Consider the following 15241-nt stretch of genomic DNA (forward strand, 5'->3'; position numbering starts at 1 on the left):
TGCACCAGCACAACAAATCGTTTTAAAACCACTGTATATGTAGTAGTATTTAATTTTCTTTTTTAATTTCACATCATATTCCACACATTTGTTTTTGTTTCCATGGTTATTATCTATGCAGTATGTTTGGCATGACGTAGACGTTAGTCGAGTGATGTGCTTGTTTAGAGGATGCACCTTCTACAGCGGCTGACGAACCGTCACATGGACTTTAAGAGAAACAAGAAGAAGTTGAAACTTGTCATTCCAGAGGTTTGATCCAGCTGTCAGGAGAAGGTGAACGTTGACTCGAAGCTTGAAACTAGAAGACGAAGGCTGTAATCTGATGCTCTTATCCAGCGTTATAAAGTCCAGTGTGTCAGTATGTGCCACACTGAATATAGCAACATGACATGTTTACAGATTCTTACTGTTACAGATATCAGAAACATTTAATTCACCACTTTCTGAGACATTCAGCGCAAACAGGTGCACAGAGTGACGGGAGATCAGGCTTTCATTTGGTCATTGTAGGGTTAGAAGTGCTACTGTATAGATGTGATCAGTTGATCAGCTGATTGATCCTTGCTCATTTTCTGGCCCGGTGATGGTGAACACAGACACTAAAGCCTCACTAGCAGCCCCAAGAGGCTGCAGTGTTCATTACACCTCCCTGTTTACTGAGGCCAGACAGAACAAACATGTTGTAATTTAGGTTCCTGAGGGTGGCGCTAGAGGAGAGGTCAAGGGGTTCATCAGAAAACAACTAAACAATTCATTTCAATCTGGAAGTTGTCAGTTGGTCTCTTTGGTCCAGAGTGTTGGACGGAGCGATGTGCTGTCTTCTAGAGTTTGATGAGAAGGTTCATTCATATCACCTGTGTCATGTCTGTGTCATGTCTGTGCAGGACTGACCTCGGAGACGTCTTTAACTGAGGTAGCCAATAAGACAAAATGTCCTAGTATTCCTTTTAGCCACTGAAGTGAAACAGGTTTAGTTGAGCTGCGTCGGCTCTCTGACTTGTAGCTTTGGGACAAACTGGATCACGTCTGTCATTATTTTGATGCATGTTTATGTTAATAGAAATACGGTTTGTGGTTGTGATGCAGCGGAACATCTTTGTTGGACACATTCCCGTCTGTTTATACTTCTGTAGTTTTGGATCAGTGAGATTCTGCTGTGCAGTTTCCTCACCTGGTTTACACCTTTTACCTTTTTTTTTTGTTGTAGTTTTTAGGTTTACACACTCTTTGGCTGTTGTTGTTGAGTCTGCAGGTGATGATGATGATGATGATGATGATGATGATGATGATGATGATGATGGTTTTGAGGCAGTGGAGTCTTGGAGGATTTACCTGCATCCTGTTTCTGACTGGTTACAGGAACAGTCGAGTCAGGTGAGACGTGATTAGCAGCTTCATGTCTTTGCGTCCAGTACAGATACACTTCGTGGTCGCCCACAGGTGTCGGCCGATCAGGTCTGGCTCACAGTCGGTGTTCCGGTTCGGTGGACCCAGGTGTCCACATACTTATGGACAGAGTGTGTCTCGGTTTAATGCAAACAAGTGTATTTCCCAGAATGTTGGACTGTTCTTTTAACCGCTGATACTGTTGAATAACTCAGAGAGCTGAGTGGAAAGAAAGCGTTAAAACTTCCATCTTTACTTCACAGCCAGTTAATGTCAGGGGTGAAATTAAATACAGTTAAATTCCAGTGATTCCAGTAAAGAGTCATTTCACTCTGTAGGAGCAGCAAACAAGTAAACAATGTTCAGATTTGGTCTTAATGTCGATGTTATTCTGCAGATCTGTCTGTAACTTGTGTTGTGATCAGTTAAGTCCAATGAATTTCTGCTGAACATGCAAACATGTCACATTTATAATCAGGAAAGAAAATAATTCAACATATTTAAAGAATATCTTTTCTATTAATAAATGAATATGAATAGATATTTACTTTGTTTTAAAGGGAGCTTTTCTCTGGAAATCAACACATAATTCTAAACTCAATGTAACTGAAATGACAGAACACGGTCTGTATTTTCATAATAATGATTTAGACTCCAGAAGTCTAGACTTAAAGTGTAAGCAAATGTTTCCCAACTTGGCTGCAGCTGTCGGGAACATTTCCGGCCCCACTGCCTCGACAGAGTTCTGTCTGTGGGCTGGTCGTGTCGGTGAGGCGGTCTCTGAAATGCAGTTTGTTTTATTTGAAGTGTCTTTATTGTCTTTAAGTGCTCCTTCAGGAGGAAACTCTCCCTGTTTGACCTGTTTGTTGTGTCTTTAATGAACTCTTCAGACGGACGGTGTTGCCGCATCGACTCTCAATGCAAAAAATAAATAGAATAAAACGAGACGCAATATCGGTGAATGTTGGAGGAGACTGTCTGATCCGGAGTCAGTGTTTGTTCACTGACCAGCGTGGACGGACAGACGGCTGCTCTCCTGTCCTTCTGTTACTGAAGCTGAAATAAACTTTGAGCAAATAAATGTTCTGATTTTTAAACTGAAGATGTTGAACAAGAGTTTCATGATCACGTGAATATTTCACCTTTGTTATTGGACATTAAAGCACCATACAAGTGTTTTTGCATCCTTTACTGACCTCCTGCTGTTTCCTGATGAAGGTCTTTGACAGTCATGACTTCTTTCTCCTCTTGAACTAAAATCACTCTCTACTTTACACTACTGATGGATTTCTAAATCATAACACGTCCTTTAATGCCTCTTTCCGTCCTCCAGGAGGTCTCTGGTCTTCAGTTCATTTCTATGAGACTTCATATGGACCCGAGTGTTCAGTAAAGACACGTTTGTACTTTTACTTCTTATTTACTTTTATTACTTAAATATTTGAGTAAAAAAACAGTAGACAGCAGATCTACTTGATACAGGTGGAAATTATGAATCGTGCTGATTCGAATGGTTTCATTCTGTTTTTCTAATGTTTCTGGTATGTTAGTGATGTCATAGTGATGTCATGGCGCTGCCCCCGACTGTCCTCAGAGTGAGTGAGTCTGTTTGGTTCAGTTACTCAGCCTGGAGGTCACCAGCTCAGCGCACACCGTGACAGCAGTAACCAAAGAGGAACTTCCTGTGAGCTCCACCTGAGCGGACAGTGGTGCTTTCAGTCAGGCTCCAACGCTAAAAGCTTCTTAACTCCCGACTGTTAGTGACACTAAACGTTCAGCAGCCTAAACTGACTTGTTTACATATTCCACATCATTCAACATTACTAGCTGTGTGTAGCCAGCTGAGCAGAATCAGAAGAGTCGGTTCATAATATCTTCAGATGTGAGTTCAGTCCTAAACTAGAACCTGAACCTCAACCAAAAACTGTGATATGAGAAACTTGAACACAAAGTTTTCAGTTTCGCCAACTGAAGCTGTCTTTACTTTCACTGAGACCTCCTCCAACACTGTCAGAGGCCCTCTGCCGGTCCCTGGACCCCACTTTTGACCACCACTGATCGAGATGGATGTCGTGTGTGAATTGTGCTTCTCTGGTAATTTAATGGACGATACGTAACGGAGCGTATATTTATTTCCAGGCGCCTCTGCGGCATCAAAAACAGTCACTTAACGGGGCAGGATTTATGGCGTTTGGGTAGCAAATTGGGCTTTGATGGTTCCCACGCAGGGCCGGCTGCTTCCCCACGGAGCCTAATGGGGTTTGCTCTAATAGCGTCCCTCAATCATCGCCACGAATATGAAACATGAGCTCGCTGGATCACAATTAGCAAAACAACACAGAGATACGACGATGTGAAGTGTGAAGAACGCAGCATTTATCAGGGTTTTCACTCCTCGCCAGGTCATGTAACAAAAAACAAGAGCTATTTGTTTTGTTTTTTTCCCACCCTTTCTCTTCCTCTTTCCTCCTTTTCTTTCAGGGGGGGGGGGGGGGGTTGGGGGGTGAAGTTAAACTGATAAATTAGACCTCATTTATTGGACAACAGTTTGAGTCGATACCCAGGGGCCTCTGCTCTGCAGCGTGGACGGGGCTCCAGAGCCGCTAATTGGTTCTCTGTGTGGATGGAGGGGGTGTTTGGTGGTGGGGGGGCTAGGGGGGCCGGCGAGGCAGACGGGACGAGCGGTGCGTTTGGCCGGCGCTGCTGCTCACACACACAGGCGGTTGTCTTGCGGCGGACGTCCGCGGCACACGCCACGAAAACGGACGAGACAAGCGCTTGATTTGACAGCCAGCGTGGGGGGGTAGAGAGGTGGAGGAGGGGGGGTGGAGGAGTCATGTATAGATTTTTGTGTCTGTTGTTTTGGCTTATTTGTGTGCTTCTTTTACTCAGTCAATCAAATTTAATTGACACCGCTGGGCTGGGGCCGGGGGCCCCGCGGCATGCTGGGATGACAGGCCTTTAATGCCAAAGAGAGGAGAGGAGGTTCTTCTGCCTGTGAAGGATAGAGAGGGGGGGTGGGGAGGTGAGGGCGGGAAGGAGGGGGCTGAGGGTGACAATTCCTCAGCCCGTCAACAGCATTAATTGATGTAACAACAGCGATGATGGATACTAATAAATACAACCTTTAAGAAAAAAAGTAATTAGATGGCGTCCTGGTCAAAGTGCCGCTGGTTCCAGACTGATAAACACCATTCGTCTTCCACGGAGGCCTTCAGACGGACACGAGTGTCATTTACATGCAGATCAAACTCAGCATTTGCATTTTGGCCTCAACAAACAGACAGCAGAGCGCTCACGAGTCTTTCAGCTTGTTTCTTACAAAGAGCCAAACTTGGCCTTCGATGTTCTTCATCACGACCCGAAACTTCAAACACCTCATTTTCTCCGAGTCCGTCATTCATTAACTGTCCTCTCTCGACCGAAGAGGCGAACCTGTCTGCATCACGTGGCGTGAATCTGACTGACCTTTCATAGACCATCCAGCCGGGTTACAGATGGACAACAAGTGTATAAGATAGATCTGACCCGTCCCTTCATTAGGAGCTCAGGACCTGAGCTAGAGGGGTCTGAGTCCTGCACAGGCCTAAAATTAAGATCGGAACCACAGACTGTATAACAGAAGTAGCCTCGGTGACGTCCCCCATTGGTTTGTGGACTACCGTTTTGAAGCCTCACGTTTAGTATTTTGGCCGATGCCATCTTGGTTTTCTGGAACCAGAAGTGACCATATTTGGACGAGATGGTGGAGGATCTGAGAACCTGAGGACACTATGCACGCCTACCTGTACCGGCCATGGCTATGCCATGCTAAGTCACTGCTAACAAAGTTAGCTTGTGAATGTGCTTACTGGAAAAAATGAACAGCCGACTCTGAGAGCGTCTTTTAGTACAACTGAACACCGCTATCATGATTGACAGGTCGCTGTGGTAGTGACTTGTCATCTATTTGACTCTAAATGGGGCCATAATTTACAAAATGAACATCACGCTGTACAGAAGAAGACTTGAAAAGAGAGTCTGAGACCATGAACTCATCAGGAAAATGTTTACTGAGGTCATAAATCAAGTGAGAAGTCTGGTCATTTTCTCATAGACTTCTATACAATCTGACTTCTTTTGGCAACCAGTGGAGTCGCCCCCTGCTGGCCATTAGAAAGGATGCAGGTTTAAGGCACTTCCGCATTGGCTTCACTTGTCAGAACCCAACTGGTACTGACAGAATTTGAGACCTGAACCCAACCCGAGACCAGAAGTAATATTTTTGCTTTATGTCAATTCACCAGAATGAGGCATAAACTCTCTTTGCAGGTCCATGCAGAGAAGGGTGTTATGGGTAATATTAGGTTGCGGACTTACACGAGTACTACACTTTGACGATGTGACTGGGTGATTAAACTCAAAAACAAAAGAAATCTGTACTCGTATTGAAGAAACAGACGTGTGGAAGTCTTAGAACGACCCCCGATGTCCCGATGAAGCCTGAAGAAACATGTTCCAGCCTTAATGTGGCACATTTCCAACATGAATTTGTCTCCTTCACTCCTCCCGCTGAACAAGGAGAGACATGTCTTAATAAATTACATTTGAAAATAACCAGTCCCGAATATTTGTGCAACAAAACCATTCAGACCTGAACCTGATGAGTCCTGACCAAGAAAGGATCATTCCTGTTTATTACAGCTTTTATTTTCATAGTGTTGTCCATCATGTCGGTCAGTAACAACAACAACACTGCTGATATCTGGGAACACCTGAGCTCAGGGTCTTTCTTTTGCTTCAGTCTTATTGAACAGTTGAAATCTGATCTGAAAAGGTGCATTCTGTGTGTTTGTGAGCTGATCATAACATCAGTTACAGATATTACTAATACAAACAAACTTGGTGTTCCCGTAGAAGAACACCTGCCTTTTAGTTGATTTTTGGATCACAGGTTGTGACATCATTAGTTTTTGATTTTTTTCATTGTGTGTCTGTGTTTTCTGTTTAATTTTAATTCATATCAGTGAGAGGAAAGTGACCACGCAGCCGTTTATCACAGTAAGAGGCTTTATTGTAGTGTGTTTCTGCTGTTAGTGAAGCTCAGTGTTTATAATGCAGCAGTGATATCGGCAGGTGAACAGATATCATCACTACTCTGAAAACGGCCTTCTGTTGTAGTTGGATTACACTGACTGACTAATCTTTACTTTAACCTCCAGCTTTCCTTTTCTGAATGTCAAGAGGATCTACTTCTCATGAAGCTTCACTTCATATGAATCTACACCTTTTAAACAAAAGAAGAAATACTTTGATATTTCAAAAAGAAAACACTGGTTTAGTTGAGTTTAACACATGATGATGGGAGAGAGTCGCCTCATCAGAAGGTAACTAATTATATCTTCAGTAAATGACGGACTGTGATTAATGAGCACCGAGAATTAAACATTAAAACACAAGCAAAGATGATGGAAAAAACAAATTTGTTTATTCACAGTCTTTTTTATTATATGCTGAATGTTCAGAGACAATCTACCGTTTCTTATATATTATATATTTCATTTTTGGCTTTTTTAAATCTCTTATGTCTTCTTTTTTTTTTTCACTCCACATGCTGTAATTGTCCGTTGTTTTACTTCTTCTGCTAATGAATCACTTGGAGTATTAAACGTCTCTGTAACCGTGAAATACTTTTCAAAACCGAGGCTACAAAGTGCGTCACACAAGGCTGCGAATTAAAATCAATTATAAAATCAAATCAAATGGTAAGAAAAGGCGTCAACTGGAACAGAACAAAGTAGGTAAAAACATTTCAAGTAATATCAAAGACAAAGTCAAGTTTTAAAAATTCAGATAAATTAATAAAAACCTGTTTTAATAGAAGACGATGCTGAGTCAGCTTCATCGTCTCTTTGCTGTAACGTCATCAGGATGTATTCATTGTTATATTAGATGAGTTCTGATGTAAAGACAGTAAACTGAGCTGCTGTCTGCTGGTCTGTAGTTCCCCTGCCGGGTCAGCGGGGGGCAGCATTGCAGTTTCTAACCTGCTGCTGCAGAAACTAACAGACCTCCAGCAGCAGCAGTTTTGCTCTTTAGCAGCCGTTTGGCATTTAGCTCTTCTGTCACGCAGTCGATTTTGTTGATTCTGAGCATGAAAACAGCAGCGGTACCTTGTTAAATTGTTTGTTTGGCCTTCAGACTGTTTGTCCCCGGAGGACCAACACACTGAGAGCACATATCATGAATAACCTGCAGTAAACTGGTGTCTTATTTTAATTTGCCTCTGTAATTGACAGTGAGTGCAGAAACAGTTTGTGGCCCCGGAGACGAGGCCGATTGTTGATGATGTTCTGTAAAATGTCAGAAACACACGAGCGTTAAACTCAAACAGATGATTGATTTTTTTTTTTTTACCCCCAATTTCTTAACAGTTGCTGTGTGTGGAGGCAGGAGGTTCCCAGCTAACACGTTCTTTAATAAACGGCTGCTTTTACATTTCTGTTTTTACATCCGAGGAAACGGACTGAAGTCGGACAACCAGTGACTCTGAGTGTTTAAAATGTCCCAACATCAGCAGACACACGAGAAATGTCAGAGGTGATTTCACCCCCCCCCCCCAGTGATGTTTTCTCATATCAGTTAGTTTGACACGGATGAAGAATAATCTGTATTTAATTATCAAGATGATTTGTTTGTGGTAAAGATGCAGGACCTTTCACCATATTAACACAATACGGTGTAAATATGTCGTTTCATCATTTCATCATCATATAATTAAATGTCATCAGTTACTTTGCACTCACTTTGGGCTGACTGCTGCATAAAACTAAAACCACTCTAAACTGAATTTTAAAGAGACTGAATGAAGTCAGCTTTTAGACTGTTTGTGTGTGTGTGTGTGTGTACAGACTTTAATTCACTTGATTTGACAGCTCTCTAACTGTTTGGTACTTTTAAGACAGAAAAAGTCACAGAAATCTGGATCAAAACCTGGTGTTTATTGCTGAGGTTGGTTTCTGTTTTGTGAAAGAAATTGCTGCAATATCACAAAAATATCCATCTTATCAAGTCATTTCTCTCTAATCTATGTAATCTAATTCTATCTAATTTTCTGGGAAGTGTATCTTAGAACAAGCAGGAATAATTGAGGTTCGCTGCCCTGGAATCAAGAAGACTTGATCAATAAAACTTCTGGAAATAAGTAGATTTTTATTGGACACAGGTTGAATTAATGTTACAGAAAACAATGATTTGATAACAGTGAATGTTTTCACCAGCTGCTGGTTTTTAACAGCACGCTGAGTGTTTTTGAAAGTGGACCTTTCCTTTAAACAGACGGTAGGGGTCCACGCTGTGACCCCTCAGCGTGGAGCCTCCCAGTTTGAGGATTTTGTCAGTCAGTTGTTGTTCGGTGAGAAGACGTCAGCAGAGACTCAAACCTCTGATCGCTCATTCACACTCAGTCTGTTATCTCCTCCTGAATGAAATAATAGTCAAATAAAACTCTCTCATTTCACTGAGGGGTCCCCCGGGAGCCTCTTAGGGGCCCCCGAGGGTCCCCAGACCCCACTTTGGGAGCAGTCGGTCGGGCCCACGTTTACAGGCTGCGGTAATGATGCTTGTTTGTTCGGCGGTCTGTAAATCACACCGACATTAGAGCTGTCACAGGATCCACTGGAGACACAGCAGACCATCACTAATACCCCGAACCCTGGAGACGCTCCCCGCCGGATCTATAACAGCAGCCAAAAAGATAAAACCACTGCAGTGAGTCTGCACAGGAGATAAAAGTAGTTTTAAACCAATACAGACCATCTTTAAGAGGAACCTCTGGAGGTACATCTGCAAACTGCAGCTACACGGCAGATCGTTTAGGATATACAGTTTAAACTGTACAGAGAGGACGGAGGGATTTATTTGTAGTTAAGTTGTCTTTATTTCACTTTTCCGCTAATGTCACTACTTCAGTTAGCAGGTCAGACTCTGCGGTGAGAGGGAAGGTAGGGTTTACAGACTGACAGACGTCACAGTGTGACAGTCTGAGTTTAGGGGTCGTAGTTTCGCTGCTTCATGTGGTTTTGTTTGAACCTTCACTCTGCACTGTATTGAATACGTTCGACGTGTTGGAAAGTTTCTTAAAAGTTCTCATCTGTGTGTGTTTTCATCAGCGATGGTCTTTAAATAACAGCTGCCTCTCTCTCATACAGAGAACCAGAGTCTCGTTTACGTTTCTCTCTTTATATCAGTGGAAACTGGTGACACAGTGAGAGTCTCAGAACTTCAAATGTCTCAGGAACAATCAGATATGATTCCAACACGTTAAGGTGTCTGGTCTATTACAGTTTGTTTCTGTTTAAAACAGAACTGAAGCAGGAGCAAAAATACACCAGCCAACACCTCTAAAGCCGCGGTCTCACCAGAGTGGCCCAGCAAAGTTCAACCACATGTGAAGCAGGTGGAGCTCGAAGCTTTATTGGGAATTACTGTAGCTGGTGAGCTAACTGCTAACACCTTAGCCAGCTGGCTAGAAGCTTCACTTGAAATCACATGTAGTTGTCTCTTTTTGAAGTCAAATATAATGTGTACATGTTTTGTAAACATATTGTTACTAAATTTTTATTATTAAAATTAAGAAAAATGGAAATATCTGAAATGCTCCTTTTCCGCTCTTCCGGCAAGAGGGGCGTGTTGGTATCTATGTTTGATTGACAGCAGGTGGAAGGCTGAGTGCCAATGTTACACTGTAGGGAACCAGAGAGTGTCAGTATTACACTGTAGGGAACCAGACAGTGCCGATGTTACACTGTAGGGAACCAGAGAGTGCTGATGTTACACTGTAGGGAACCAGACAGTGCCGATGTTACACTGTAGAGAACCAGAGAGTACCAGTATTACACTGTAGTGAACCAGAGAGTACCAGTATTACACTGTAGGGAACCAGAGAATACCAGTATTACACTGTAGGGAACCAGACAGTGCCGATGTTTCACTGTAGGGAACCAGAGAGTACCAGTATTACACTGTAGTGAACCAGAGAGTACCAGTATTACACTGTAGGGAACCAGACAGTGCCGATGTTACACTGTAGGGAACCAGAGAGTGCCGATGTTACACTGTAGGAAACCAGAGAGTACCAGTATTACACTGTAGGGAACCAGAGAATACCAGTATTACACTGTAGGGAACCAGACAGTGCCGATGTTTCACTGTAGGGAACCAGAGAGTACCAGTATTACACTGTAGGGAACCAGAGAGTACCAGTATTACACTGTAGGGAACCAGAGAATACCAGTATTACACTGTAGGGAACCAGACAGTGCCGATGTTTCACTGTAGGGAACCAGAGAATACCAGTATTACACTGTAGGGAACCAGACAGTGCCGATGTTTCACTGTAGGGAACCAGAGAGTACCAGTATTACACTGTAGTGAACCAGACAGTGCCGATGTTTCACTGTAGGGAACCAGAGAGTACCAGTATTACACTGTAGTGAACCAGAGAGTACCAGTATTACACTGTAGGGAACCAGACAGTGCCGATGTTTCACTGTAGGGAACCAGAGAGTACCAGTATTACACTGTAGTGAACCAGAGAGTACCAGTATTACACTGTAGGGAACCAGACAGTGCCGATGTTACACTGTAGGGAACCAGAGAGTACCAGTATTACACTGTAGGGAACCAGAGAATACCAGTATTACACTGTAGGGAACCAGACAGTGCCGATGTTTCACTGTAGGGAACCAGAGAGTACCAGTATTACACTGTAGGGAACCAGAGAATACCAGTATTACACTGTAGGGAACCAGACAGTGCCGACGTTTCACTGTAGGGAACCAGAGAGTACCAGTATTACACTGTAGGGAACCAGAGAGTACCAGTATTACACTGTAGGGAACCAGAGAGTGCCGATGTTACGCTGTAGGAAACCAGAGAGTACCAGTATTACACTGTAGGGAACCAGACAGTGCCGATGTTACACTGTAGGGAACCAGAGAGTACCAGTATTACACTGTAGGGAACCAGACAGTGCCGACGTTTCACTGTAGGGAACCAGAGAGTACCAGTATTACACTGTAGGGAACCAGAGAGTACCAGTATTACACTGTAGGGAACCAGAGAGTGCTGATGTTACACTGTAGGGAACCAGAGAGTACCAGTATTACACTGTAGGGAACCAGAGAGTGCCGATGTTACGCTGTAGTGTGTTGTTAGTGGTACTGAAGAGTGAGAACCACAGCAGCATCGTCAGCTTGTGGTTATCAGTAGAATAAAGGCTTGCCGTAAGCACAATCATATTCTTCAGCATTTATTCCACTAAACCAGAGTTTTTACATATGTATTCCCCTTCTCCCAGTCTTTACCTGACTCCAGCTGTGAGCTTGATGAAATAGTTCAACTTATTTGCCGTCTTTACAAGCATGAGGTGATCGATACCAACCATGTGTGTTTGGAAGCCAATAAATTAATATTAAATACAGCCACTTGCTATCAAATGGTAAATATTGTGACATTGCTGCAGCTTATTAATCAAGAGTTGTTCTTTTCCACCAGCAGGATGTAACAGCAGAAACGTGTATTTTATTATTTCGGGCTCATGATGAGTTCAGATGAAGGGACTTTCATGCAGATAAACATTAAATAAACAGCTAAACACTCGTCATTTTTAGACACAACCTGACTGAACTCAACTTGTACTGCCAGATTTGAGACCCTCAGAGAGAACCCCCCCCCCCCCCCGCCGAATCCTCCTGCAGAGCCTCACAGTCTCCCTCATTCCTCCAACAACCTCTCCACCCTCAGCAGTGTTTTGTCTTTATTTTCTGCAGCGTTCTTCATTCATTACGGCAGCTTTACTGGGAGAGGAGCAGCTTTTATTGGCACTGCTGCCTGTAAAATTGGTCAGAGCGGGCCGAGAGACTAACCTTTAAACTGAGAGAGAGAGAGTGTTTGTTAGAGGAAAGATGGACGTTCAGACAGTAAACAGGAAGCAGTCCACAAATACACACTCATTATTTCACACACACACACACACACACACAGGACTGCAGATAGACACATTTTCAGCACTGTGTGTGTGTGTATGTGTGTGTGTGTGTGTTCTGATATTTATTGGGAAGCGACGGCTCCTTTAACCTCGCCCATCGACCGCCCAGCGCTCCCATTAAGGCTGACTGGGATGTCCACAGGGAGGGAGAATGTGAGAGTGTGTGAGTGTTTGTCCTGGAGGGGAATCTTTAAAAGCCAATAGGTTGTTTCATGGGCTGATATCTCCGCCTGAGTGTTTGTATGTGTGACTTCATAGTGTGTGTGTGTGTATTTATAGTGAAGTGTATACTGTAAGTGCAACAGCAGGCATGTCTATTATTAGAGATGTGTATTTGATGGATTATAGTTTAGCAAGAAGCCTCCTGTTTTCTGACTTTGACTGTTAATATAATCTCAAATTGTCACGCTTCATATTAAAGGAATAGTTCAACATTTAGGAAAATTGGCTTGTTTCCTTTCTTTTCCAAGAGTGAAATGAGAATTTTGACATTAACCTCATATCTGTTTGTCAAGTACAGAGCTGGAATCATAACTTGGTTAGCATAGCTTAGCATAAAGAGTGGAAGCAGGGGGAAACAGCTAGCATGGCTCTATCAAAAGCAGAAAAGAAACACACCTGCCAACACCTGCTGGACCAGACTCCATCTCCCCATCCTGCCTGAAGCGCTGCGCCGATCAGCTGTCTCCGGTGTTCACGGACATCTTCAACACCTCACTGGAGACATGCCACGTGCCAGCCTGCTTCAAGGCCTCCACCATCATCCCCGTCCCCAAAAAACCAGGGCCCACAGGATTAAATGACTACAGACCCGTCGCCCTGACCTCTGTGGTCATGAAATCATTTGAACGCCTGGTCCTGTCCCACCTCAAATCCATCACAGACCCTCTGCTGGACCCCCTGCAGTTCGCCTACAGAGCCAACAGGTCTGTAGACGACGCCGTCAACCTGGCTCTACACTTCATCCTCCAGCACCTGGACTCCGCAGGATCCTACGCCAGGATCCTGTTTGTGGACTTCAGCTCTGCCTTCAACACCATCGTCCCGGCTCTTCTTCAGGACAAGCTCTCCCAGCTCAACGTGCCTGACCCCCCCTGCAGGTGGATCACAGATTTCCTGTCTGACAGGAAGCAGACCGTGAAGCTGGGGAAACACGTCTCAGACTCGCGGACGATCAGCACCGGCTCCCCTCAAGGCTGCGTTCTTTCTCCACTACTCTTCTCCCTGTACACCAACAGCTGCACCTCCAGTCACCAGTCCGTCAAGCTCCTGAAGTTCGCGGACGACACCACCCTCATCGGACTCATCTCTGGAGAGGACGAGTCTGCCTACAGGTGGGAGATTGACCACCTGGTGACCTGGTGCAACAGCAACAACCTGGAGCTTAACGCTTCAAAGACGGTGGAGATGGTTGTTGACTTCAGGAAGAGCGCAGCCCCACCCGCCCCCATCACCCTGTGTGACTCTCCAGTGGACACTGTGGAGTCCTTCCGTTTCCTGGGCTCCATCATCAGCCAGGACCTCCGGTGGGAGCTGAACATCAGCTCCGTCATCAAGAAAGCCCAACAGAGGATGTACTTCCTGAGGCAGCTGAGGAAGTTTAACCTGCCACAAACAATGCTGGTTCACTTCTACACTGCCATCATAGAGTCCATCCTCACCTCCTCCATCACCGTCTGGTACGCTGCTGCCTCCACCAAGGACAGACGCAGACTGCAGCGTATCATCCGCTCTGCAGAGAGGGTGATCGGCTGCAACCTCCCATCTCTTCAGGACCTGTACTCCTCCAGGACCCTGAGGAGAGCCAGGAAGATCGCTGCTGACCCCTCCCACCCCGGACACCATCTGTTCGACCCCCTCCCCTCTGGCAGGAGGCTGCGGTCCATCAGGACCAAAACCTCCCGCCACAAAAACAGTTTCTTCCCCTCTGCAGTCAACCTGACAAACTCTCACTGACACCCCCCCGAACACTACCACAAGCTATACGTTATATTAACGTACATCACCCTTGTCCCCACTGCGTTACATTAACGCACAACCCCTACTGGACACTTTACTTTATTCTGGTCACTGCACTGTTGTTATTTATCTTATCTTATCTTATTTTTATTTTTATTCTTATTGTTATTTTAGCTTTTATATTCTACTTATTTGTTATCAAAACAATAGCACCTTCAGACCACAGCAAATTCCTTGTAATGTATGTTACTTGGCAATAAACAGTTTCTGATTCTGATTCTGATTCTCTAAAGCTCATTACTGAACACGTTGTGTCTTGTTACCTAACTATAGTCACTCATACTCTTATGCTAAACATGAGCATACTAGCATGCTATCATGGTAAATGTTACATGATAAATGTTTAGCATGATAACATGCTAACTACTGGCATGTTTTTATCTGAATCTAAAGACTTGACGTGTTGTGTGCTGTACAGACTGAGAAGCCCCTCCAGGCAAACTTGTGATTTGTCATATTTGGCTATATAAATAAAAATTGACTTTAAATTGAATCAAAATTAGGATTAGACCCGAGTGTAAAACCTCAACACTTCTCTTCAAAAAAATCAATAAGTGGCAATTTTATTTTGGCGAGGTTCTTGTTTGGCTGCATGTGATAAGACAATAAATACTGATGCACTGTATATACAAAATATTTAGAAAATGAAAATATATTCCTCAAACTCAGGCATTGACAGAAGTATCTCTCAGGTTACTGTTTTTCAAGGTATCCAGCCTTAATTAGCGTGTTGCTAACATGCTCTCCATTGCTGTAAATGATAAATCAATCGGTTTCATTCACCTCAATAATTCATCCTTTACT

Source organism: Enoplosus armatus, chromosome 4, assembly GCF_043641665.1.
Source record: "Enoplosus armatus isolate fEnoArm2 chromosome 4, fEnoArm2.hap1, whole genome shotgun sequence".
Classification (NCBI taxonomy): Eukaryota; Metazoa; Chordata; class Actinopteri; order Centrarchiformes; family Enoplosidae; genus Enoplosus; species Enoplosus armatus.